Raw genomic sequence first — 26,419 nt, forward strand, 5'->3', positions numbered from 1 at the left:
GCGATCTGTCACCGGCCTTGTACCTCGGACACGGCCGATGACAGATCTGAGTACCGGCCCCCGTTGCTGGTACCATGTGATTTGCTGTGACCAATCACAGCAGGTCACATGACAGTTGTATACAATGGATGGCTTCATTCATGCCATCCATTGTATACTAGTGTCTAGCTGTAAATGGTCACAGCTAATCACATGCACATGTCATGTGATTAGCTGTGACCAAATCACAGCTAAGCACAAAAAAAAAACAAAAAAAAAAAAAACCTGAATGAATCGATTTCATTCTCGTAAATGCTTGCTTATAGCAAAGTAATTCTTTGCTATAAGCAAATTGTGTAAAAAAAAAACTGATCACTTCCCCAAAGTAGTACAATGTTACTATGGTAACATTGTACTACTTTGGTCATAGTAAAATATGAAAAAAAAATCTTAAAAAAAAATAAAAAATATGTAATAAAAATTAAAAATAATTAAAAAAAAATATATATATATATATATATATATTTTTCATACTGTCACCAGTCAGTGTCCCTGTTCACCGCCATGCAAGTTATATGATGACGCTGTACTGCACTGGTGACAGTATGTAAAAAACAAAATAGTGAAAATAATTTTTTTAATTTTTTCATTTTCCGAAAAATTATGACAAAAAAAATACAACTTCAAAAAACTCGCCATTCCTCTTATGAAGTACGTCGGACTGTCTACTCTGCAAAAAGGGGTTATTTGGGGGATATCTGTACTGTTCTGACATTTGGGGGATATCTGTACCATTCTGACATTTGGGGGATATCTGTACCGTTCTGACATTTGGGGGATATCTGTACTGTCCTGACATTTGGGGGATATCTGTACTGTTCTGACATTTGGGGGATATCTGTACCGTTCTGACATTTGGGAGATATCTGTACCGTTCTGACATTTGGGGGATATCTGTACTGTCCTGACATTTGGGGGGATATCTGTACTGTCCTGACATTTGGGGGATATCTGTACTGTCCTGACATTTGGGGGGATATCTGTACTGTCCTGACATTTGGGGGATATCTGTACTGTCCTGACATTTGGGGGATATCTGTAGTGTCCTGACATTCTTGGACCTCAAGAAATTAGATTGGCTGTCAGTACTTCAGGATTGATCAATTTTCAGATCTATACCATAGTTTGTGAACTCTATAACTTTCCTACAAACTAAATAATACATCCTAATTTGGGTTATTTTCACCAAAGACATGTAGCAGAATACATCTCGGCCTAAATCTATGAAGAACAATTATTTATTTGTAAACTTTTATAACAGAAACAAAGAAAAACGTGGGTTTATTTCAACATTTTTGGTCTTTTTTTGTTAATTTAGCAAAAAATAAAAACCCCGGCGGTGATTAAATACCACCAAAAGAAAGCTCTAGTTGTGTGAAGAAAATGATAAAATTTTAGTTTGGGTACAATGTTGTATGACCGCGCAATTGTCATTCAAAGTGTGAGAGCGCTGAAACCTGAAAACTGGCCTGGGCAGGAAGGGGTAAAATTGTCCGGTATGGAAATGGTTAAATTGATGTCCTAGCAAAATATACAGATTTTTTTTTTTCATGTGAACAAAAGTGTCGGAAAAGGCTTGGTCTTCAGGTGGTTAGAAGAGCGAATGATGAATGGCATAAACTTCTAATGCTGGGCATAAAATGCCCCCACCCCCCAAAATTACCCCTTTTTGGAAAGTAGACACCCCAAACTATTTGCTGAGAGGCACGTTGAATCAATAGAAGAATTTATTTTTTTACCACAAGTTTTTGGAAAATGACAAAAAAAGTTTTTTTTTTTTCCACAAAATTGTCACTTAAATGATTTATTGCTCACACATGCCATGGGTATATGTGGAATTACTCCCCAAAATACATTCTGCTACTTCTCCCGAGTATGGGGGTACCACAGGTGAGAGACATTTTGGCAAAATAAAAAGCGCACAGGTGATCAAATACCACCAAAAGAAAGCTCTATTTGTGTGAAAAAAAGGACATAAATTTCATTTATGTACTGTATTGCATGACCGCGCAATTGTCCGTTAAATCAGTGTAGCGCTGTATAGCAAAAAAATGGTGTAAATTGCAGTATCTATACCATAGTTTGTAGACGCTATAACTGTCACACAAAGCAATCAATATACACTTATTGGGAATTTTTTGACCAAAAACATGGAGAATACATTTTGACCTAAATGTATAACTAACTTTGAGATTATTATATATTTTTTAGAGCCGAAAGTACAAAATATTGTTTTTCTTCAAAATTTTCGGTCTTTTTTTGTTTATAGCGCGAAAAATAAAAAGCGCACAGGTGATCAAATACCACCGAAAGAAAGCTCTATTTGTGTGAAAAAAAGGATGTAAATTTCGTTTGGGTGAAGCACTGCATGACCGCGCAATTGTCAGTTGAATTAGCGCAGCGACGTGTAGCACAAAGAGGCGTGGTCAGGAAGGGGGGTAAATCCTGTAGAGGGCAAGTGGTTAATGCTAAAAAGGGGGGTAATAAAAAGTCTCCATTTTGGTGGTTCCAGCTCCAGATAAAAAGGTCTGAACCCACATAATGCAGAAAGAATGAAAAGAAAGCAGAAAAGCGCGCGCTACTAAGTGTGTAAGTTTAATGGGAAGTAAAGAGTTAATAATGAAATGCACTCCCTGTGTAAGGGAAGATAAGGCGTGTCACCATGTTCCCAGAAGAATCTCCCCCCAGGAAAGGCTTTCCGAATTGATCAAATGCCAGAAAATGAATGGTAAAAATGTGGCGTGTGAAATCCCCATTCATGTAAAGAGAGCAGGAGATGGACATCAAAAGTTGACGGAGGCGGGTCTCGAACCTACGAGGCGTTGAGCTCAGTACACCATGCCGTGCACTTAACCACTACTCTACAGCCACTTCCGGTTTCAGACCCTATCAAACTGCCCTTTGTTTTGAATATGACGTAGCTATAGAGCAGCGCTTAACTGCCTCCTGCCTGCTAGATGAGGAAATGCCGGGAGGAAGGCGGTTCTGTACGTAGCGGGGCTGCGGAGACTGACTGATCGTACCTGAAAACAGCACATGCGCACTTGGATTAGGGAATACAAAACTTCCGAGCGCCGCGCTGCGTGCCCCCTTAGCTGCGCATGCGCAGTTAGAGTCGGAAGATGTCAAAAGGCCGTTTGGTACATTATGTATTCGGCGGTGGTCGTAGCTTAGTGGTTAGCGAACCAGTCTACGGAGCGCATGGTCGTAGGTTCGAGGCACACCTCTGTCACTCAGGCTGCGGGGTGGTAGGTTATAAGGCCCCATACCGGATGAGCACACCGAAGCTCCTTAGGCAGTCTGGGTGAGTCTGTTAAGAGCCCAGCTCCTCCGTCTGTGGGCTCGCTGTGGGTTTGAGACGACACCTACATCGCCAACATTTTGTCACTTTCTCACATTTCATCCATTCCGACTGCATTTCATTATTAACTCTTTACTTACCATTAAACTTACACACTTAGTAGCGCGCGCTTTTCTGCTTTCTTTTCATTCTTTCTGCATTATGTGGGTTAACACCTTTTTATTTGGAGCTGGAACCACTAAAATGGGCACTTTTTATTACCCCCCTTTTTTAGCATTAACCACTTGCCCTCCTGAGGATTTACCCCCCTTCCTGACCACGCCTCTTTCTGCTATTCCACGCTGCACTAATTCAACTGATAATTGCGCGGTCATGCAGTGCTGCACCCAAACCAAATTTACGTCCTTTTTTTCACACAAATACAGCTTTCTTTCGCTGGTATTTGATCACCTGTGCGCTTTTTATTTTTCGCGCTATAAACAAAAAAAGACCGAAAATTTGGAAGAAAAATGATATTTTTTACTTTCGACTATAAATAATATATAATAAACTCAAAGTTAGTTTTACATTTAGGCCAAAATGTATTCTGCTCCATGTTTTTGGTCCAAAAAATCCCAATAAGTGTATATTGATTGCTTTGTGTGACAGTTATAGCGTCTACAAACTATGGTATAGATACTGCAATTTACACCATTTTTTTTGCTATACAGCGCTGCGCTGGTTTAACGGACGATTGCGCGGTCATGCAATATGGTACATAAATGAAATTTATGTCCTTTTTTTCACACAAATAGAGCTTTCTTTTGGTGGTATTTGATCACCTGTGCGCTTTTTATTTTTGGCGCTATAAACAAAAAAATTTTGAGAAAAAAAAATTCTTTTTTTAAAAAACGATATTTTCTCTTTTCTGTTATAAAAAATATTAAAAAAAACGTAAATTTTGTCATAAATTTAGGCCAAAATGTATTCTGCTACATGTTTTTGATTAAAAAAAATCCCAATAAGTGTCTATTGATTGCTTTGTGTGAAGTTATAGCTTCTACAAACTATGATATAGATCAGCAATGGGCAAACTACGGCCCGCGGGCTGTATACGGCCCGGCGGACCTTTTAATCCGGCCCGCGGAGCTAGGCTCCCCTCACAGTCCGCCCTGAAGACCGGTGTAGCATGAAAATCTGTCTCCTATGAGGATCTGTCCCCCCTCGACGTATCTGCGCATGTGCCGGAGATCGCCGATTGGCTGCTAATGCCTGAAACTGGCACATGCGCAGATACGTCGAGGGGGACAGATCCTCATAGGAGACAGATTTTCATGCTGCACCGGACTGGCGCGGGACACGGCGAGAGGAACGCGCGGAGCAAAGGTAAGTGAATTGACACAGGGGGGACTTGGGGACTTAATATGGGGGATGAATTAATATGGGGAATGAATTACTATATGGGGGATGAATTACTATATGGGGGATGAATTACTATAGGGGGGATGAATTACTATGGGGGATGAATTACTATGGGGGATGAATTACTATATGGGGATGAATTACTATATGGGGGATGAATTACTATATGGGGGATGAATTACTATGGGGGATGAATTACTATATGGGGGATGAATTACTATAGGGGGGATGAATTAATATGGGGGATGAATTACTATATGGGGATGAATTACTATATGGGGGATGAATTACTATATGGGGGATGAATTACTATAGGGGGGATGAATTAATATGGGGGATGAATTAATATGGGGGATGAATTACTATATGGGGGATGAAATACTATGGGGGATGAATTACTATATGGGGGATGAATTACTATGGGGGATGAATTACTATATGGGGGCTGAATTACTATATGGGGGATGAATTACTATTGGGATGAATTACTATGGGGGATGAATTACTATATGGGGGATGAATTACTATATGGGGGATGAATTACTATGGGGGATGAATTACTATATGGGGGATGAATTACTATATGGGGGATGAATTACTATATAAGGGATTAATTACTATGCTTACTATGGGGGAATATTACTATACTTACTATGGATGACACATACACATAATTCATCTACTCTTGGTCCGGCCCCCGGGTCCAATATATGAACCCATTGCGGCCCTCGAGTCAAAATTACTATATGGGGGATGAATTACTATATGGGGGATGAATTACTATATGGGGGATGAATTACTATGGGGGATGTATTACTATATGGGGGATGAATTACTATGAGGGATGAATTACTATGGGGGATGAATTACTATATGGGGATGAATTACTATGGGGGATGTATTACTATATGGGGGATGAATTACTATGGGGGATGAATTACTATATGGGGGATGAATTACTATAGGGGGGATGAATTACTATTGGGGGGATGAATTACTATGGGGGATGAATTACTATATGGGGGATTAATTACTATATGGGGGATGAATTACTATATGGGGGATGAATTACTATATGGGGGATGAATTACTATGGGGGATGAATTACTATATGGGGATGAATTACTATATGGGGATGAATTACTATGGGGGATGAATTACTATGGGGGATGAATTACTATAGGGGGGATGAATTACTATATGGGGGATGAATTACTATATGGGGGATGAATTGCTATGGGGGATGAATTGCTATGGGGGATGAATTAATATGGGGGATGAATTAATATGGGGGATGAATTACTATATGGGGGATGAATTACTATGGGGGATGAATTACTATATGGGGGATGAATTACTATGGGGGATGAATTACTATATGGGGGCTGAATTACTATGGGGGATGAATTACTATATGGGGGATGAATTACTATGGGGGATGAATTACTATATGGGGGATGAATTACTATAGGGGGGATGAATTACTATTGGGGGGATGAATTACTATGGGGGATGAATTACTATATGGGGGATTAATTACTATATGGGGGATGAATTACTATATGGGGGATGAATTACTATGGGGGATGAATTACTATATGGGGGATGAATTACTATATGGGGGATTAATTACTATGCTTACTATGGGGGAATATTACTATACTTACTATGGATGACACATACACATAATTCATCTACTCTTGGTCCGGCCCCCGGGTCCAATATATGAACCCATTGCGGCCCTCGAGTCAAAAAGTTTGCCCTCCCCTGGTATAGATACTGCAATTTACGCCATTTTTTTTGCTATACAGCGCTGCACTAGTTTAACGGACGATTGCGCGGTCATGCAATATGGTACATAAATGAAATTTATGTACTTTTTTTCACACAAATAGAGCTTTCTTTTGGTGGTATTTGATCACCTGTGCGCTTTTTATTTTTGGCGCTATAAACAAAAAAATTTTGAGAAAAAAAAATTATTTTTTTAAAAAACGATATTTTCTCTTTTCTGTTATAAAAAATATAAAAAAAAACGTAAATTTTGTCATAAATTTAGGCCAAAATGCATTCTGCTACATGTTTTTGATTAAAAAAAATCCCAATAAGTGTATATTGATTGCTTTGTGTGAAGTTATAGCTTCTACAAACTATGATATAGATCAGCAATGGGCAAACTACGGCCCGCGGGCCGTATACGGCCCGGCGGACCTTTTAAACCGGCCCGCGGAGCTAGGCTCCCCTCACAGTCCGCCCTGAAGACCGGTGTAGCATGAAAATCTGTCTCCTATGAGGATCTGTCCCCCTCGACGTATCTGCGCATGTGCCGGAGATCGCCGATCGGCTGCTAATGCCTGAAACTGGCACATGCGCAGATACGTCGAGGGGGACAGATCCTCATAGGAGACAGATTTTCATGCTACACCGGAACGGCGCGGGACACAGCGAGAGGAACGCGCGGAGCAAAGGTAAGTGAATTGACACAGGGGGGACTTGGGGACTTAATATGGGGGATGAATTAATATGGGGAATGAATTACTATGGGGGATGAATTACTATGGGGGATGAATTACTATATGGGGGATGAATTACTATATGGGGGATGAATTACTATATGGGGGATGAATTACTATGGGGGATGAATTACTATATGGGGGATGAATTACTATGGGGGATGAATTACTATGGGGGATGAATTACTATATGGGGGATTAATTACTATGGGGGATGAATTACTATAGGGGGGATGAATTACTATAGGGGGGATGAATTACTATGGGGGATGAATTACTATAGGGGGGATGAATTACTATGGGGGAAGAATTACTATATGGGGGATGAATTACTATGGGGGATGAATTACTATAGGGGGGATGAATTACTATATGGGGGATGAATTACTATGGGGGATGAATTACTATAGGGGGGATGAATTACTATGGGGGATGAATTACTATGGGGGATGAATTACTATATGGGGGATGAATTACTATGGGGGATGAATTACTATATGGGGGATGAATTACTATGGGGGATGAATTACTATATGGGGGATGAATTACTATAGGGGGGATGAATTACTATATGGGGGATGAATTACTATATGGGGGATGAATTACTATATGGGGAATGAATTACTATATGGGGGATGAATTACTATGGGGGATGAATTACTATATGGGGGATGAATTACTATGGGGGATGAATTACTATATGGGGGATGAATTACTATGGGGGATGAATTACTATGGGGGATGAATTACTATGGGGGATGAATTACTATATGGGGGATGAATTACTATAGGGGGGATGAATTACTATAGGGGGGATGAATTACTATGGGGGATGAATTACTATATGGGGGATTAATTACTATGCTTACTATGGGGGAATATTACTATACTTACTATGGATGACACATACACATAATTTATCTACTATTGGTCCGGCCCCCGGGTCCAATATATGAACCCATTGCGGCCCTCAAGTCAAAAAGTTTGCCCACCCCTGATATAGATAATGGAATTTACACAGATTTTACTTTCTGACTGCCCATCACATTTCTTGAGGTGCTAAAATACCAGGATAATACAAACACCACCAAATGACCCCTTTTCGGAAAGTAGACACCCTAAGCTATCTGCTGAAAGGCATATTGAGTCCATGGAAGATTTTTTTTTTCCACAAGTTTCTGGAAAATGACAAAAGTACATTCTGCTACCTCTTCCGAGTATGGGGATACCACGTGTGAGACTTTTGGGAGCCTAGCCACATACAGGAGCCTGAAATCCAATGACCACTTTGAAAACCTGAAGGTGTGTAACTTCTTCAGTTCACTTCCTCACTACCTATCACAGTTTTGAAGGCCCTGAAATGCCAGGATAACACCAACCCCCCCCCCCCCCATGACCCCTTTTTGGAAAGTAGACACCCCAAGGAATTTAAAAAAAGGTGTGGTGATTATTTTGCAGAGCTCATTTTTACTCAGAAGGTCTTGAAATATAAAAAAGGAAAAGAAAAAATATGTTTTTGTTTTCTTTTTCTTCAATTTTCGAAAACTTGTGGCAACAAACGAGATCTGCAAAATACTCACCATGCTTCCTATCAAATTCCTTGGGGTGTCTACTTTCCAAAAAGTTGTCATTTGGGGGGGGGGGGGGGGGTTTGGTGCTATCCTGGCATTTCAGGGCCTCCGATACTGTGATAGGTAGTCAGGAAGTGTAACGAGGAAATAAAGAACTTTAAAAGCCTTAAGGTGAATATTGGATTTTGGGGTCCTGTACTTGGCTAGACTGCCAAAACGCCTCTCACATGTGGTACCCCCATACTCAGAAGAACTAACTGAATTTTTTTGGGGAGTAATTCCACATATACCCATGGGATGTGTGAGCAATAACTCATTTCAGTGGCAATTTTGTGTAAAAAAAAGGTTAGCTGTTCTAACTTTCCCCAACTATACTAAAAAAAAGCCTTTTTTTCGTCAGTGTCACATTGGAGAGATTCCCCATCCCCACTAACAGCACCAACCTGAAAGAGTCTCATGATCCTTTCTTCGTCTATCCAAAATTAATTAAAGCATTTTGGCAAAAGTTGGGCTTTCATATTTTGGGTCTAAATTATTTCCTTTCGTCATGTGCCAAAAAGGTCAAGTTGACTGTTTCCTTAGCAATGGCTGTAGTGTAGTGGTTAGCACGCCAGTCTGCGAAGCGTAGGTTCGAGGCACACCTTTGTCACTTCGGACTCCGGGGTAGTAGGTTATAGGCCCCCTTTCTGGCCGTTCACACCGAAGCTCCGTCGACAACCTGGATTGATTGGTTAAGAGCCCAGCTCCTTCCTCTCTCTGTGCTTACCTGTGGATCTGAGACGCCATTGCCAGACTTTTTTACCATTCAGTTTCTGTCATTTGATCTATTCGGAAAGCCTTTCATAGTCCCAGCAGAATCTTCTGGGAACATGGTGACACGCCTTATCTTCCCTTACACAGGGAGTGCATTTTATTATTAACTCTTTACTTCACTTACACACTTAGTATCGCGCGCTTTTCTGCTTTCTTTTCATTGTTTCTGCATTATGTGGGTTGAGACCTTTTTATCTGGAGCTGGAACCACCAAAATGGGGACTTTTTATTACCCCCCTTTTTTAGCATTAACCACTTGACCTCCTGAGGATTTACCCCCCTTCCTGACCTCGCCTCTTTCTGCTATTCGGCGCTGCACTACTTCAGCTGATAATTGCGCGGTCATGCAGTGCTGTACCCAAACAAAACTTACGTACTTTTTTTCACACAAATAGAGCTTTCTTTTGGTGGTATTTGATCACCTGTGCGCTTTTTATTTTTCGCGCTATAAACAAAAAAAGACCAAAACTTTGGAAGAAAAATGATATTTTTTACTTTCGACTATAAATAATAAACTCAAAGATAGTTATAAATTTAGGCCAAAATGTATTCTGCTCTATGTTTTTGGTCCAAAAATCCCAATAAGTGTATATTGATCGCTTTGTGTGAACGTTATAGCGTCTACAAACTATGGTATAGATACTGCAATTTACACCATTTTTTTGCTATACAGCATTGCACTAGTTTAACAGACAATTGCGCGGTCATGCAATATGGTACATAAATAAAATTTATGTCCTTTTTTTAACACAAATAGAGCTTTCTTTTGGTGGTATTTGATCACCTGTGCGCTTTTTATTTTTGGTGCTATAAACAAAAAAATTTTGAGAAAAAATATTTCTTTTTTTTAAAAAACGATATTTTCTCATTTCTGTCATAAAAAATATCCAAAAAAACTGTACCAGTTGAGCCATTTCTTAGCCATTTGATATAATAAATGATACCAAGGATCTTTACTGGTGTGCTGGCTTTGCTTGTTTTGTTACTGAAGTGGTTGAAGTGGCTGAGGTTGAAGTGGCTGAGGTTGAAGTGACTTATTGTTACTGAAGTGGCTTGCAGAGGCTGAAGCTGAGCACCATTGTTCTCTGATGAATGGAATTGGGCAAAGTGATTAAGGGCAGCTTTCTTACTGTCTTGTTTCTCCAAGGTATATATAGCATAGAGGGTCCACTATCTATTATTGTCCAAGACAGCAACAGACTAAATTTGTTGTTTAAAAACAGTCAGAATGTGCAGAACTAATGCTGGGCCTCCTTAATAGACAGCCCAGCTTCCGCTGTTAACATGTAAGCACCATGCAATTTAATATTTATTTGTAAAATAATGATTTTATTAAAAAAAAGAAAACTAATGAAATATAAAATCAGTTAAGAAATCTAAGGTGTCAAAAAAATTAAAGTCAACCAAAAACTGAAATCACCCTGAAGAAGTCACGTGACCAGTGATGCAACGCATCGGGAGGAGCCTAATGACGTCACTTCCGGTGTTGCGCAAACCGGAATTTGCGATGTAAGGAACTGTTTTGGTTGATGGATATATACACATGCTTGTTATTTTATTATCTTTGTGAATTCCTTTTCCAATTTATTAAAGCGGTTTATTTTTTTATGGGGTTGCACTATGATATGTTCTCTTTCCTCTTGATCATACACCATCCCACTAGGAATTGTCCAAGACAGCAATACAGACTATATTTTTAGTTTAAAAACAGTCAGAATGTGCAGAGCTAATGCTGGGCTTCCTTAATAGACAGCCCAGCTTCAGCTGCTAACATGTAAGCACCGTGTATTTAATATTTATTTGTAAAGAATGATTTTATAAAAAAAAAAACTGAACGAAATATAAAATCGGTTAAGAAACCTAAGCTGTCAAAAAAATTATTTCAATAAATATATATATATATATATATATATATATATATATATATATATACATACAAATACACACATACACACACTGCATGTTGAAATGTGTTTTTTTATATATTACAATATATGAAAAATATTTTTAAAAATATATGTTTTTTAAAATCTTTTCTTCAGATTTTTTTTAATATATAAAAAAGTTATTTTAACATATATTTGTAAATGCATTCCAAAAATGTAGATTAAATGTTATTTTAAAGACATACAGTATATTTGAAAATGTATTTTTAAAAATATTTCTCATATATTTTGTAATAACAAAGCATTTCAACATACAGTATATATATATATATATATATATATATATATATATATATATATGGGAATTTTTGGAACTTTAGTAACCGCTTCGTTTTCGAGATGGTCATGCGAAAAAACAACCAGACGATAATTCATCCGATATTCTCATCATGTGTACAAAGCAGTAGATTGAAAAAGAATAATATCATTGGTGAGCTCATTAGCGCCCCTGTTTATAACGACCACCCACGTGGAATACAACCGAAATTGTAGTATTTCCAGTATATGTCAATATATTTGGGAGGAATATTTTTCAAATATATTTAAAATATATTTTTCTTCCATGTAGGAATCCATGGGTGGCTGAACATCACTGAAGTGGCAGCACGCTGTGAGATGGCATACCTGCTTTTAGTCTCACTCGGAGTGACAATCCTACAGTTGTTTTAGTAACTTTCCTTAAGTCCGCATTACTAAATTATGAAAATGTCACAAAATACAGCATCGTGTTTTTTTATTATGATACCTTTTTGCATTGAAATACAATCCTTGAGCTCCAGGTGACTTTGCCTAGGCTGAAATGCTGTAAGCAGCTTGTCCTCAGTCACCTTTGATGATGCCATTCCAGTGATATGAGTCAGAGACGTGAGGGTTACTTTCCCGCATGGCTAGTTTGTCCCGGTCCGCACTGTGGGGTTTGGATCTTACACTTTGCAAAACATTTCAATGTTTTTTAATTACAAACCCAATATTCCCAATGCACATGTTCCTGCAGATGGCTATTCAGTATAGCTGGATGTTGTAGTGACTACAGGCCGAGATCCGTAGACAGTCCAAGTGAAGAAATGTCACCAGCACACCAAGGATTCCTCAAGAATGGGTCCGAAGTGTCAATTTGTAGTCACATAAACACAAGGAAACGTTTTTGAACCACGCAGGGCCCCTTCGTCAGGCAAGTGAGGCCTGATGATGAGGCTTTGCATGGCTTCGAAGCGTTGCCTTGTGTTTATCATATGACCATTGAAAGCTTTGGACCCATTCTTGAGGCATCCTTGGTGTGCTGGTGACATTTCTTCACCTGTTTTTTAGTTATTGTTTTAAATGTAAGCACTCTGGGCAGATATTGCCTCTTTTCCCGTCTCTGTGACACCTACTATATACAAGAATTGGAGGGGTGCAATTGTCCCCGGGACCAAAGTGCACAGACTGCAATAAAAGCACTGTTATTATTATTATTATACAGGATTTATATAGCGCTAAAGGAATTAAACTGAAAACAGTCAGAAGTCAGTGTATTAATGTTCGTGGTTTCTTATAAAAGGGTGCAAACTTCCAAAGCTCTTGCGGCCTCAAATAATAGCAATGCGCACTCACCAGAAACGCATGGGTTATGCGCATGTAGGAATAATCATTCCAGATGTCAGATCCTCCAAAGTTCAGATGGCAGGCATCCCTCTCACGGTGGGTCACCGAAGACTCAAAACCGGATCCTGAGGTCCCCTTTAAGGTCAATCAGGCACTCCACATTGGTGGTGAAACTCTCTCCTCTGAATGGTACAGGCACCTTCTCTGTGGGGGTAACAGCTCCACAAAGGAGCCCCAGAAAAACACAGGTGCTAGAGATAGTGTAGTATGTTTAGGAAAATTTATTTGCCTCAGCATAGAATACAGGGTAGCATGCAGATCCAGACCCATAAAAGGTTAAAAATAGGATTAGGAAGGTAGCAATACTGACCCTAGTAAAGATGTCCGCCGAGCCTCCTTCTGGCTCCGGCGGTACGAATGACGTCACGCTCTGCTATTGCTACCTTCCTAATCCTATTTTTGGGGGGTGGGGGCATTTTATGGCCAGCATTAGAAGTTTATGCCACACATCATTCACTCTTCTAACCACCTGAACACCAAGCCTTTTCTGACACTTTTTGTTCACTTAAAAAAAAACAGTATTTTTTGCTAGGAAATTAATTTAAACCCCAAACATTATATATATTTTTTTTAAAACAGACACCCTAGTGAATAAAATGGTGGGTGCTGCAATTTATTATGTCACATGGTACTCACGCAGCGGTTTTTCAAATGCAATTTTTAAAACAAAAATACACTTTTTTTACTTTTAATGTACAAAAACACAATATATTGGCCAATTATTTGGTAAGATGTAAAAGATGATGGTATGCCGAGTAAATAGATACCAAACGTGACATGATTTAAAACTGTGTCTGCCCCGTGCAATGATGACAAACTGCATACATTTTTAATATGCATAGGCAACGTTTTAAAAGCCTTTACAACCTACCATTTTAGATTTACAGAGGAGGTCTACTGTTAGAATTACTGCCCTTGATCTGACGTTAACGGCGATACCTCACATGCATGGTGCAACCGCTGTTTACATACCGGCCCAAAATACATTTTTTTTTTACACAAAATTGTCACTTAAATGATTTATTCCTCACACATGCCATGGGTATATGTGGAATTACACCCCAAAATACATTCTGCTACTTCTCCTGAGTATGGGGGTACCACATGTGAGAGACATTTTGGCAGTCCAGCCAAGTACAGGACCCTAAAATTCAATATTCACCTTCAGGCTTTTAAAGTTCTTTATTTCCTCATTACACTTCCTAACTACCTATCACAGTTTCAGAGGCCCTGAAATGCCAGGATAGCACCAACCCCCCCCCCCCCCCCAAATGACCCCTTGTTGGAAAGTAGACACTCCAAGGAATTTGATAAGAAGCATGGTGAGTATTTTTCAGATCTTGTTTGTTGCCAAATGTTTTTGGAAAATGAAGAAAAAAAAACATATTTTTTCTTTTCTTTTTTTATATTTCAAAACCTTGTGAGAAAAAATTTGATCTGAAAAATACTCACCCAGCCTCTTTTTAAATTCCTTGGGGTGGAACAAACAGGGATAATTTTGGGGAATTTACTGCTATCCTGACATTTCAGGGTTTCCGAAACTGTGATAGGTAATGAGGAAGTGTAATGAGGAAGTTACGCACCTTCAGGCTTTCAAAGTATTCATTGGATTTCAGGCTCCTGTATGTGGCTAGGCTCCCAAAAAGTCTCACACATGTGGTATCCCCATGCTCGGTAGAGGTAGCAAAATGTATTTTGGGGTGTAATTCCGCATATACCCATGGCTTGTGTGAGACATAAATCATTTAAATGGCAACTTTGTGCAAAAAAAAAAAATGTTTTTGTCATTTTCCAGAAACTTGTGGGAAAAAAAAAATCTTCCATGGACTCAATATGCCTCTCAGCAGATAGCTTAGGATGTCTACTTTCTAAAAAGGGATCATTTGGAGGTGTTTGTACTGTCCTGGTATTTTAGCACCTCAAGAAATGTGATAAGCAGTCAGAAAGTAAAATCTGTGTAAATGTATCTATACCATAGTTTGTAGACGCTATAACTGTCACACAAAGCGATCAATATACACTTATTGGGATTTTTTTGACCAAAAACATGGAGCAGAATACATTTTGGCCTAAATGTATGACGAAATTTTAGTTTTTTTGGATATTTTTTATGACAAATGAGAAAATACCAATTTTTTACAAAAAAATTATTTTTCTTCAAAACTTTGTTTATTGTGCCAAAAATAAAAAGCGCACTAGTGATCAAATACCACCAAAGGAAAGCTCTATTTGTGTGAAAAAAAGGACATAAATTTCATTTATGTACCGTATTGCATGACCGCGCAATTGTCCGTTAAACTAGCGCAGCGCTGTATAGCAAAAAAATGGCGTAAATTGCAGTATCTATACCATAGATTGTAGACGCTATAACGTTCACACAAAGCGATCAATATACACTTATTGGGATTTTTTTGACCAAAAACATGGAGCAGAATACATTTTGGCCTAAATTTATAACTGACTTTGAGTTTATTATATATTATTTATAGCCGAAAGTAAAAAATATCATTTTTCTTCCAAATTTTCGGTCTTTTTTTGTTTATAGCGCGAAAAATAAAAAGCGCACAGGTGATCAAATACCACCGAAAGAAAGCTGTATTTGTGTAAAAAAAAGGACGCAAATTTTGTTTGGGTGCAGCATTGCATGACCGCGCAATTATCAGTTGAATTAGCGCAGCGCCGAATAGCAGAAAGTGGTGTGGTCAGGAAGGGGGGTAAATCCTGTAGCGGGCAAGTGGTTAATGCTAATAAAGGGGGGGTAATAAAAAGTCCCCATTTTTGTGGTTCCAGCTCCAGATAAAAAGGTCTCAACCCACATAATGCAGAAAGAATGAAAAGAAAGCAGAAAAGCGCGCGCTACTAAGTGTGTAAGTTTAATGGTAAGTAAAGAGTTAATAATGAAATGCACTCCCTGTGTAAGGGAAGATAAGGCGTGTCACCATGTTCCCAGAAGAATCTCCTCCCAGGAAAGGCTTTCCGAATAGATCAAATGACCGAAAATGAATGGTAAAAATCTGGCGTGTGAAATCCCCATTGATGTAAAGAGAGCAGGAGATAGACATCAAAAGTTGACGGAGGCGGGTCTCGAACCTACGAGGCGTTGAGCTCAGTACACCATGCCGTGCACTTAACCACTATACTACGGCCACTTCCGGTTTCGGCCCCTATCAAACTGCTCTTTGTTTTGAATATGACGTAGCTATAGAGCAGCGCTTAACTGCCTCCTGCCTGCTAGATGAGGAAATGCCGGGAGGAAGGCGGTTCTGTACGTAGCGGGGCTGCGGAGACTGACTGATCGTGCCTGAAAACAGCACATGCGCACTTGGATTAGGGAACACGAACTTCCGACCGCCGCATGCCCCCTGAGCTGCGCATGCGTAGTTAGAGTCGGAAGATGTCAAAGGGCCGTTTGGTACATTATGTAGTCGGCGATGGCCGTAGCTTAGTGGTTAGCGAACCAGTCCGCTGAGCGCATGGTCGTAGGTTCGAGGCACACCTCTGTCACCCAGGCTGAGGATTAGTAGGTTATAAGGCTCCACACCGGATGAGTACACCGAAGCACCTTAGACAGTCTGGGGGAGTCGGTTTAAGAGCAATATCCTCTGACTGTGGGGCTCGCTGTGGATTTGAGACGACACCATCGCCTACATTTTTCAACATTCACTTTCTCTCACATTTCATCCATTCCGACTGCATTTCATTATTAACTCTTTACTTCCCATTATACTTACACACTTAGTAGCGCGCGCTTTTCTGCTTTCTTTTCATTCTTTCTGCATTATGTGGGTTAACACCTTTTTATTTGGAGCTGGAACCACCAAAATGGGGACTTTTTATTACCCCCCCTTTTTTTAGCATTAACCACTTGCCCTCTACAGGATTTACCCCCCTTCCTGACCACGCCTCTTTCTGATATTCCACGCTGCACTAATTCAGCTGATAATTGCGCGGTCATGCAGTGCTGCACCCAAACGAAATTTACGTCCTTTTTTTCACACAAATACAGCTTTCTTTCGGTGGTATTTGATCACCTGTGCGCTTTTTATTTTTGGCGCTATAAACAAAAAAAGACCGAAAATTTGGTAGAAAAATGATATTTTTTACTTTCGGCTATAAATAATATATAATAATCTCAAAGTTAGTTATACATTTAGGCCAAAATGTATTCTGCTCCATGTTTTTGGTCAAAAAAATCCCAATAAGTGTATATTGATTGCTTTGTGTGACAGTTATAGCGTCTACAAACTATGGTATAGATACTGCAATTTACGCCATTTTTTTTGCTATACAGCGCTGTGCTAGTTTAACGGACGATTGCGCGGTCATGCAATACGGTACATAAATGAAATTTATGTCTTTTTTTTCACACAAATAGAGCTTTCTTTTTGTGGTATTTGATCACCTGTGCGCTTTTCATTTTTTTTTTTTTTTTTCTCAAAAAACTTTTGAGAAAAAATATTTCTTTTTTAAAAAAAACGATATTTTCTCATTTCTGTCATAAAAAATATCCAAAAAAACTAAACTTTTGTCATACATTTAGGCCAAAATGTATTCTGCTACATGTTTTTGGTTAAAAAAAATCCCAATAAGTGTATATTGATTGCTTTGTGTGAAGTTATAGCGTCTACAAACTATGGGATAGATAATGGAATTTACACAGCTTTTACTTTCTGACTGCCCATCACATTTCTTGAGGTGTTAAAATACCAGGATAATACAAACACCCCCAAATGACCCCTTTTCGGAAAGTAGACACCCTAAGCTATCTGCTGAGAGGCATATTGAGTCCATGGAAGATTTATTTTTTCCACAAGTTTCTGGAAAATGATAAAAACATTTTTTTTTACACAACGTTGCCATTTAAATTATTTAATGTCTCGCACAACCCATGGGTATATGTGGAATTACACCCCAAAATACATTCTGCTACTTCTAGCGAGTATGGGGGTACCACATGTGTGAGACTTTTTGGGAGCCTAGCCACATACAGGAGCCGGAAATCCAATGACCACTTTGAAAGCCTGAAGGTGCGTAACTTCCTCATTTCACTTCCTCACTACCTATTACAGTTTCGAAGGCCCTGAAATGCCAGGATAGCACCAAACCCCCCCAAATGACCCCTTTTCACGTGTCACATTGGAGAGATTCCCCATCCCCACTAACAGCACCAACCTGACAGAGTCTCATGACCCTTTCTTCATCTATCCAAAATTAATTAAAGCATTTTGGCAAAAGTTGACCTTTCATATTTTGGGTCTAAATTATTCCCTTTCGTCATGTGCCAAAATATAATGTTTTCCTTCTTTGCTGGTCAACGATGCTTTTTAAGTCATTCTTAGAGGTTGAATATTATTATTCTTAAACAGGATTTATATAGCGCCAACAGTTTGCTCAGCGCTTTACAATATAACGGGAGACAATACAGCAACAATACAGTTGTAATGGACCACCTGACAGCACCTCTATCAGTCCCCTGATAGAGCCTCTCCAGAGTGCGGAGTCTAAGTACCGGAGCACTTGTTCACCAGGGCCCCTGATGATGGACTTGGAGCGCTCCGGGACCAGGTCGCAGCTACCGGGTATCTCTACCAGAGGTAGAGGAGTCTGCCAGAGGCTCCTGTGGGTTAAGAGTCTGATGTGAGGGAGCCCGGGGATCCCTGAGGGATGGATGGATGAGCAAGATCAAACAGGCCGTGTCGGTAACTAGCGGGTCGGTGCGGTACAAGACGATAGGCAAAGGATAGTCGGGTCACATGCAGGGTCAATACCAGAAGATCAGATCTATAAGGGAGCATCCAGGAGCAGAGTCAGGCAAGCCAAGGGGTCAGGACAGGAGAAGGCAACAAGGTCAGACAATCCAGATCAGAGTACTCACAACACAGGCAACAGGATACGCAAAGACCATTCGGCAACAAGTGTCTGTTCAGGGCTGGTTTAAGTAGCCCGCCCTGCACCTGGCAGGGGCAGCCTAGGTCCTAGTGCCTGCCCAGTACTGTCATAGACGACGGGTGCACCTGGGTCCTAGTGCCCTGCTGCCTGCATGTCTTGACAGACACCTACGCATGTGTAGACCCATGCGTCGCGATGGTCCCTGACAACAGTTCAAAACAAAAGGGATAGTAGGGCCCTGATCCTGGGAGCTTACAATCTAGGAGGGAGGGGCTAGTGGTACAAAAGGTAGCAACTGTGGTGATGGACTGGTTGCAAGAGTAGAAGATTCCATTTTTGGCTGATGGCAGGATAGGCTTCCCTGAAGAGATAGGTTTTCAGAGATCTGCTAAAAGTGAGCAGAGTCAGCGGTAGACATGGGCTTTCTGTAGTACAAAGTCTAAAAGCATCCACTCCTTCCTAACCAGCAGACCATGAAAGGAGATAGAGGTTTTGCTGTAGGATACACTTGGGTCATATATTTCAAGGGGGCCTCACTTGGAATAACTCCAGTACCAAAGCTGTATCCGAAGGTCACACTCAATGGCTCTTCATGTAATATACCACTAATTGTTCTGTTCAACTCTTGGTGTCATGGGCATGGAAAAGATCCAATGGTAGATATGGACTTCCTGTAGTACAAAGTCTAAAAGCATCCACTCCTTCCTAACCTTCCTAAACAGCAGACCATGAAAGGAGGTAGAGGTTTTGTTGTAGGATACACTTGGGTCATAACTTTCAAGGGGGCCTCACTTGGAATAACACACTCAATGGCTCTTCATGTTTTATACCACTAATTATTCTGTTCAACTCTTGGTGTCATGGGCATGGAAAAGATCCAACTGTAGATATGAGCTTTCTGTAGTAGGAGGGAGGGGCTAGTGGTACAAAAGGTAGCAACTGTGGTGATGGACTGGTTGCAAGAGTAGAAGATTTCATTTTTAGCTGATGGCAGGATAGGCTTCCCTGAAGAGATAGGTTTTCAGAGATCTGCTAAAAGTGAGCAGAGTCAGCGGTAGACATGGGCTTTCTGTAGTACAAAATCTAAAAGCATCCACTCCTTCCTAACCAACAGACCATGAAAAGAGGTAGGGGTTTTGCTACAGGATACACTTGGGTCATGACTTTCAAGGGGGCCTCACTTGGACTAACCCCGATACCAAAGCTGTATCTGAATGCCACACTCATTGACTCTTCGTGTCTTATACCACTAATTGTTCTGTTCAACGCTTGGTGTCATGGGCATGGAAAAGATTCAAAGGTAGACATGGGCTTTCTGTAGTACAAAGTCTAAAAGCATCCACTCCTTCCTAACCTTCCTAAACAGCACACCATGAAAGGAGGTAGAGGTTTTGATGTAGGATACACTTGGGTCATAACTTTCAAGGGGGTCTCACTTGGACTAACTCCAGTACCAAAGCTGTATCTGAAGGCCACACTCAATGGCTCTTCATGTTTTATACCACTAATTATTCTGTTCAACTCTTGGTGTCATGGGCATGGAAAAGATCCAACTGTAGATATGAGCTTTCTGTAGTACAAAGTCTAAAAGCATCCACTCCTTCCTAACCAGCAGACCATGAAAAGAGGTAGGGGTTTTGCTGCAGGATACACTTGGGTCATGACTTTCAAGGGGGCCTCACTTGGACTAACCCCGGTACCAAAGCTGCATCTGAATGCCACACTCATTGACTCTTCGTGTCTTATACCACTAATTGTTCTGTTCAACGCTTGGTGTCATGGGCATGGAAAAGATTCAAAGGTAGACATGGGCTTTCTGTAGTACAAAGTCTAAAAGCATCCACTCCTTCCTAACCAGCAGACCATGAAAGGAGGTAGGGGTTTTGCTGTAGGATACACTTGGGTCATAACCTTCAAAGGTGCCTCACTTGGACTAACCCACAACACCAAAGCTGTTCTGAGGGCCACAAACAATACCTCTTTATGTCTTATACCACTAATTGTTCTGTTTAACCATTGGTGTCATGGGCATGAAAAAGATCCAATAGTAGACATGGGCATTCTGTAGTGTGAAGTGTAAAACCATGCAACTCATCTTGATGGATAGATTTGACAGAAGCATGTAATTATGAAGCGGAATCTTAGTTTACATATCTGAATACGTCATATGAATGACTTGGTGGAGGGACACCTCCCTTGTCCATTCTTGTAGAGAGCAGATCTGCAACTCAGCGTAGTTCTGGCACAATATAATCATTCTTACCTTGTACTGCAGACTTCTTTGTTCCACCGGGCAGGGAGGTATAGGAACTGTTTGTCCAGATCCTACCTGCTAGTTGATACAGCCACTATGTAGCCAGTCCTTGCCAGGCCTTTATATCAACCTCACTCTTTAGCTGCCCTCAGACCACCACCTGAGCAATAGGTTCAGTTCTTAGCCCAGTGCTCCAGTCTGTGTTAAACTTTGCAATCCCGCATTCTTGCTTCTCTTGTTACCCACTTTAGCTTGTATTTGACTTTGCGTGTTTGCTGCCAACCCTTACCTTTGGCCTGTCCCTTTTCTTAAATCTGCCTGTCAACTTTGTGCAAAGCTCTGGTTCTAATCCTTGGTCAGTTGCCATCTGCACAGGAGGGCCACAACCTGGTCAACCCTCCAGTAGAGTCCATCACTCCTTGCTGGTGCTCTGGGGAAAAGCTGGTGGAAAGTATTTAGGCTCTGTGCCTTGGCCTTTTAAAGAGCTCAAAAACAAGCCGGCACTTGGTATCCTGGGTACCCTTTATTACCAAACACAGCAGCTAAGTGGATTTCCTCCCACACTCCAAAGACGTGCTGGTGGGCTAATTGGCTCCTGTCTAAATTGGCCCTAGTATGTGTATGTATGAATGTGAGATAGGGACCTGAGATTGTATGCTACTTGAGGGTAAGGGACCTTAGATTGTACACCCCTTGAGGGTAAGGGACCTTAGATTGTATACCCCTTGAGGGTAAGGGACCTTAGACTGTACACCCCTTGAGGGTAAGGGAATTTTTGGAACTTTAGTAACCGCTTTGTTTTCGAGATGACCATGCAAAAAAAAAAACAGATGATCATTCATCCGATATTCTCATCATGTGTACAAAGCAGTAGATTGAAAAAGAATAATATCATTGGTGAGCTCATTAGCACTCCTGTTTATAACTACCACCCACATGGAATACAACCAAAATTGTAGTATTTCCAGTATATGTCAATATATTTGGGAGGAATATTTTTCAAATATATTTAAAATGTATTTTTCTTCCATGTAGGAATCCATGGGTGGCTGAACATCACTGAAATGGCAGCACGCTGTGAGATGGCATACCTGCTTTTAGTCTCACCTGGAGTGACAATCTTACTGATAGGTGGCGCACATGTGGCAGGTCAGTCCAGAGACAACAGTGTTAGTGCGCATGGAACTTCGTGTGGTGGTGAAGTTTCTTGTGAATGAAGGTGTAAAACCCGCGGATATCTACAGAAGACTTTAAGCACAGTATGGTGATGAGCCGCAGTAAGACATTCGAATGGTGTGAATGTTTCAAAGATGGCCGTACGTCCGTCAATGACGATCCTGGCCGTGGTGGTTCCCAGCCCACTGCAGTCATTCCTGGGAACATTAAACCTGTGGACAATTGACACATAAACTAGTGTAATTGCACAAGAGACAAATCTTCCTGTGGGAACGGCGAACAGAATGATGATTAAGTGAAGCTGGCTGTCCTAGGAGGTTCAGGCGTACTGACAAATCTTTCTATGCCAAAGCTTTCCAGGGATTAGTTACACTAAAAACTGGCATAAGTGTATAAATGTAGCAGGGGAGTATGTAGAAAAATAAATGCAGTTTCTACTCCTTGAAATGTGTTCTTTTATTATATAAACTTTAAAGTCCTGGTTTATCTTGAATGCCCCTTGTGTGTGTGTATATGTGTATATACAGTGGGGCAAAAAAGTATTTAGTCAGCCACTAATTGTGCAAGTTCTCCCACTTACAAAGATGAAAGAGGCCTGTAATTGGCATCATAGGTAGACCTCAACTATGAGAGACAAAATGAGAAAAAAACTCCAGACAATCACATTGGCTGATCTGGAAAGAATTTATTTGCAAATTATGGTGGAAAATAAGTATTTGGTCACCTACAAACAAGCAACATTTCTGGCTCTCACAGACCTGTACCTTCTTCTTTAAGAGGCTCCTCTGTCCTGCACTCATTACCTGTATCAATGGCACCTGTTTGAACTTGTTATCAGTATAAAAGACACCTGTCCACAACCTCAAACAGTCACACTCCAAACTCCACTGTGGTGAAGACCAAAGAGCTGTCGAAGGACACTAGAAACAAAATTGTAGACCTGCACCAGGCTGGGAAGACTGAATCTGCAATAGGCAAGCAGCTTGGTGTGAACAAATCAACTGTGGGAGCAATAATTAGAAAATGGAAGACATACAAGACCACTGATAATCTCCCTCGATTTGGGGCTCCATGCAAGATCTAACCCCGTGGGGTCAAAATGATCACAAGAACGGTGAGCAAAAATCCCAGGACCATACGGGGGGACTTAGTGAATAACCTGCAGAGAGCTGGGACCAACGCAACAAAGGCTACCATCAGTAACATACTACGCCGCCAGGGATTCAGATCCTGCAGTGCCAGACGTGTCCCCCTGCTTAAGCCAGTACATGTCCGGGCCCGTCTGAAGTTTGCTAGAGAGCATTTGGATGATCCAGAAGAGGATTGGGAGAATGTCATATGGTCAGATGAAACCAAAATAGAACTGTTTGGTAGAAACACAACTCGTCGTGTTTGGAGGAGAGAGAATGCTGAGTTGCATCCAAAGAACACCATACCTACTGTGAAGCATGGGGGTGGCAACTTCATGCTTTGGGGTTGTTTCTCCGCAAAGGGACCAGGACGACTGATCCATGTACAGGACAGAATGAATGGGGCCATGTATCGTGAGATTTTGAGTGCAAACCTCCTTCCATCAGCAAGGGCATTGAAGATGAAACGTGACTGGGTCTTCCAACATGACAATGATCCCAAACATACCGCCCGGGCAATGAAGGAGTGGCTTCATAAGAAGCATTTCAAGGTCCTGGAGTGACCTAGCCAGTCTCCAGATCTCAACCCCATAGAAAACCTTTGGAGGGAGTTGAAAGTCCGTGTTGCCCAGCGACAGCCCCAAAATATCACTGCTCTAGAGGAGATCTGCATGGAGGATGGGCCAACATACCAGCAACAGTGTGTGCCAACCTTGTGAAGACTTACAGGAAACGTTTGACCTCTGTCATTGCCAACAAAGGATATATAACAAAGTATTGAGATGAACTTTTGATATTCACCAAATACTTATTTTCCACCATAATTTGCAAATAAATTCTTTCCAAATCAGCCAATGTGATTGTCTGGATTTTTTTTCTCATTTTGTCTCTCATAGTTGAGGTCTCTCTATGATGCCAATTACAGGCCTCTCTCATCTTTGTAAGTGGGAGAACTTGCACAATTGGTGGCTGACTAAATACTTTTTTGCCCCACTGTATATATATATATATATATATATGTGTGTGTGTATTACACTATATTGCCAAAAGTATTGGGCCGCCTGCCTTTCCACGCACATGAACTGAATCCCAGTCTTAGTCCGTAGGGTTCAATATTGAGTCGGCCCGCCCTTTGCAGCTATAACAGCTTCAACTCTTCTGGGAAGGCCGTCCACAAGGTTTAGGAGGGTGTCTATGGGAAGGTTTGACCATTCTTCCAGAAGCACATTTGTGAGGTCAGGCACTGATGTCGGGGGAGGAGGCCTGGCTCGCAGTCTCCGCACTAATTCATCCCAAAGGTGTTCTATGGGGTTGAGGTCAGGACTCTGTGCAGGCCAGTCAAGTTCCTCCACCTCAAACTCGCTCATCCATGTCTTTATTGGCCTTGCTTTGTGCACTGTTGTGCAGTCATGTTGGAACAAACTCTTCCCACAGAATTTGTAATTGCCAAAATGTCTTGGTATGCAGACACCTTAAGAGTTCCCTTCACTGGAACTAGAGGGCCAAGCCCAACCCCTGAAAAACAATCCCACACCATAATCCTTCCTCCACCAAACGTTACACTTGGCACAATGCAGTCAGGCAAGTACCATTCTCCTCGCAACCATCAAACCCAGACATGTCCATTGGATTGCCAGACAGAGAAGTGTGATTCATCACTCCAGAGAACATGTCTCCTCTGCTCTCAAGTCCAGTGGCAGCATCCGACGCTTTGCATTGCACTTGGTGATGTAAGGCTTGAATGCAGCTGCTTGGCCATGGAAACCCATTCCATGAAGCTCTCTACGCACTGTTGTTGTGATAATCTGACGGCCACACCAAGTTTGGAGGTCTTTAGCTATTGACTCTGCAGACAGTTGGCGACTTCTGAGCACTGTACGCTTCAGCAGCTCTGTCATTTTACGTGGCCTACCACTTCGTGGCTGAGTTGCTATTGTTCCCAGTTGCTTCTGCTAACAGTTGAGTGTGGAATATTTAGTACCCAGGAAATGTCACGGATGGACTCATTGCACAGGTGACCACCTATCACAGGACCACGCTTGAAGTCACTGAGCTCCTGAGAGCGACCCATTCTTTCACCAATGTTTGTAAAAGTAGTCTGCATGCCTAGGGGCTTGATTGTATACACCTGTGTCCATGGAGGGGAATGGAACACCTGAATCCAAAGATTTGGAGGGCTGGCCCAATACTTTTGGAAATATAGTGTATGTATATCTTACCTAAACCTAAAACACTGCATTGTACATTAGCCTGACACACTTGTATATAAAGATTCTTAGATAATTGTGGCCAGTTGGTTACAAAGCATGCAAAGTTGTTTCTGTTTGTGATCAGTTGTTCACTCAATAAACTATTTTTAAAATGACTTACAAGAATGGTTGGTCTCTAAATTTGCACCTCACACAGAAGGTTTCAGTTAAAAACAATTACTCATATTTATTCTATATGTGCGTTAAATAAGTATTTCTAATTAATATTCAAAAAGTACAGTGATTAAAAATACATAAATGTTTGCACATAGTCCTGTATACTCAATATATAGCAAACAGGCTGTATGTTGTAAAAAATACAAGATTCCAACATTCTCATCCAAATAGAGGCATATACAGTTTTCTTCCTCCCAATGGAACGGGGGCCACAAGGACACTCAATAGGAAATTTGTGTACTTTCCATAGGGACCTAATCCAAACATTTGAAGGCAGATTAGGGAAAATAAAAAAATTTAACTCTTAGTTCAATCTCTC

General features: G+C 40.8%; 2 long non-coding RNA genes across 2 annotated transcripts; both read left to right on the plus strand.

The window, feature by feature from the left end:
• Window positions 1-3,149: 3,149 nt before the first annotated feature.
• On the plus strand, window positions 3,150-12,301 carry LOC149438228 (uncharacterized). Its single transcript, XR_016307943.1, has 2 exons — window positions 3,150-3,343; window positions 12,150-12,301. It is a non-coding gene; the product is annotated as an uncharacterized LOC149438228 (long non-coding RNA).
• Window positions 12,302-17,716: 5,415 nt separating this feature from the next.
• Window positions 17,717-22,991, plus strand: LOC149438229 (uncharacterized). Its single transcript, XR_016307946.1, has 2 exons — window positions 17,717-18,252; window positions 22,404-22,991. It is a non-coding gene; the product is annotated as an uncharacterized LOC149438229 (long non-coding RNA).
• The last annotated feature ends 3,428 nt before the right edge of the window (window positions 22,992-26,419 follow it).

The sequence above is a fragment of the Staurois parvus genome, unplaced genomic scaffold (genome assembly GCF_062004578.1).
Source record: "Staurois parvus isolate SC_StPar_1 unplaced genomic scaffold, SC_StPar_1.0 ptg001202l, whole genome shotgun sequence".
Taxonomy (NCBI): Eukaryota; Metazoa; Chordata; class Amphibia; order Anura; family Ranidae; genus Staurois; species Staurois parvus.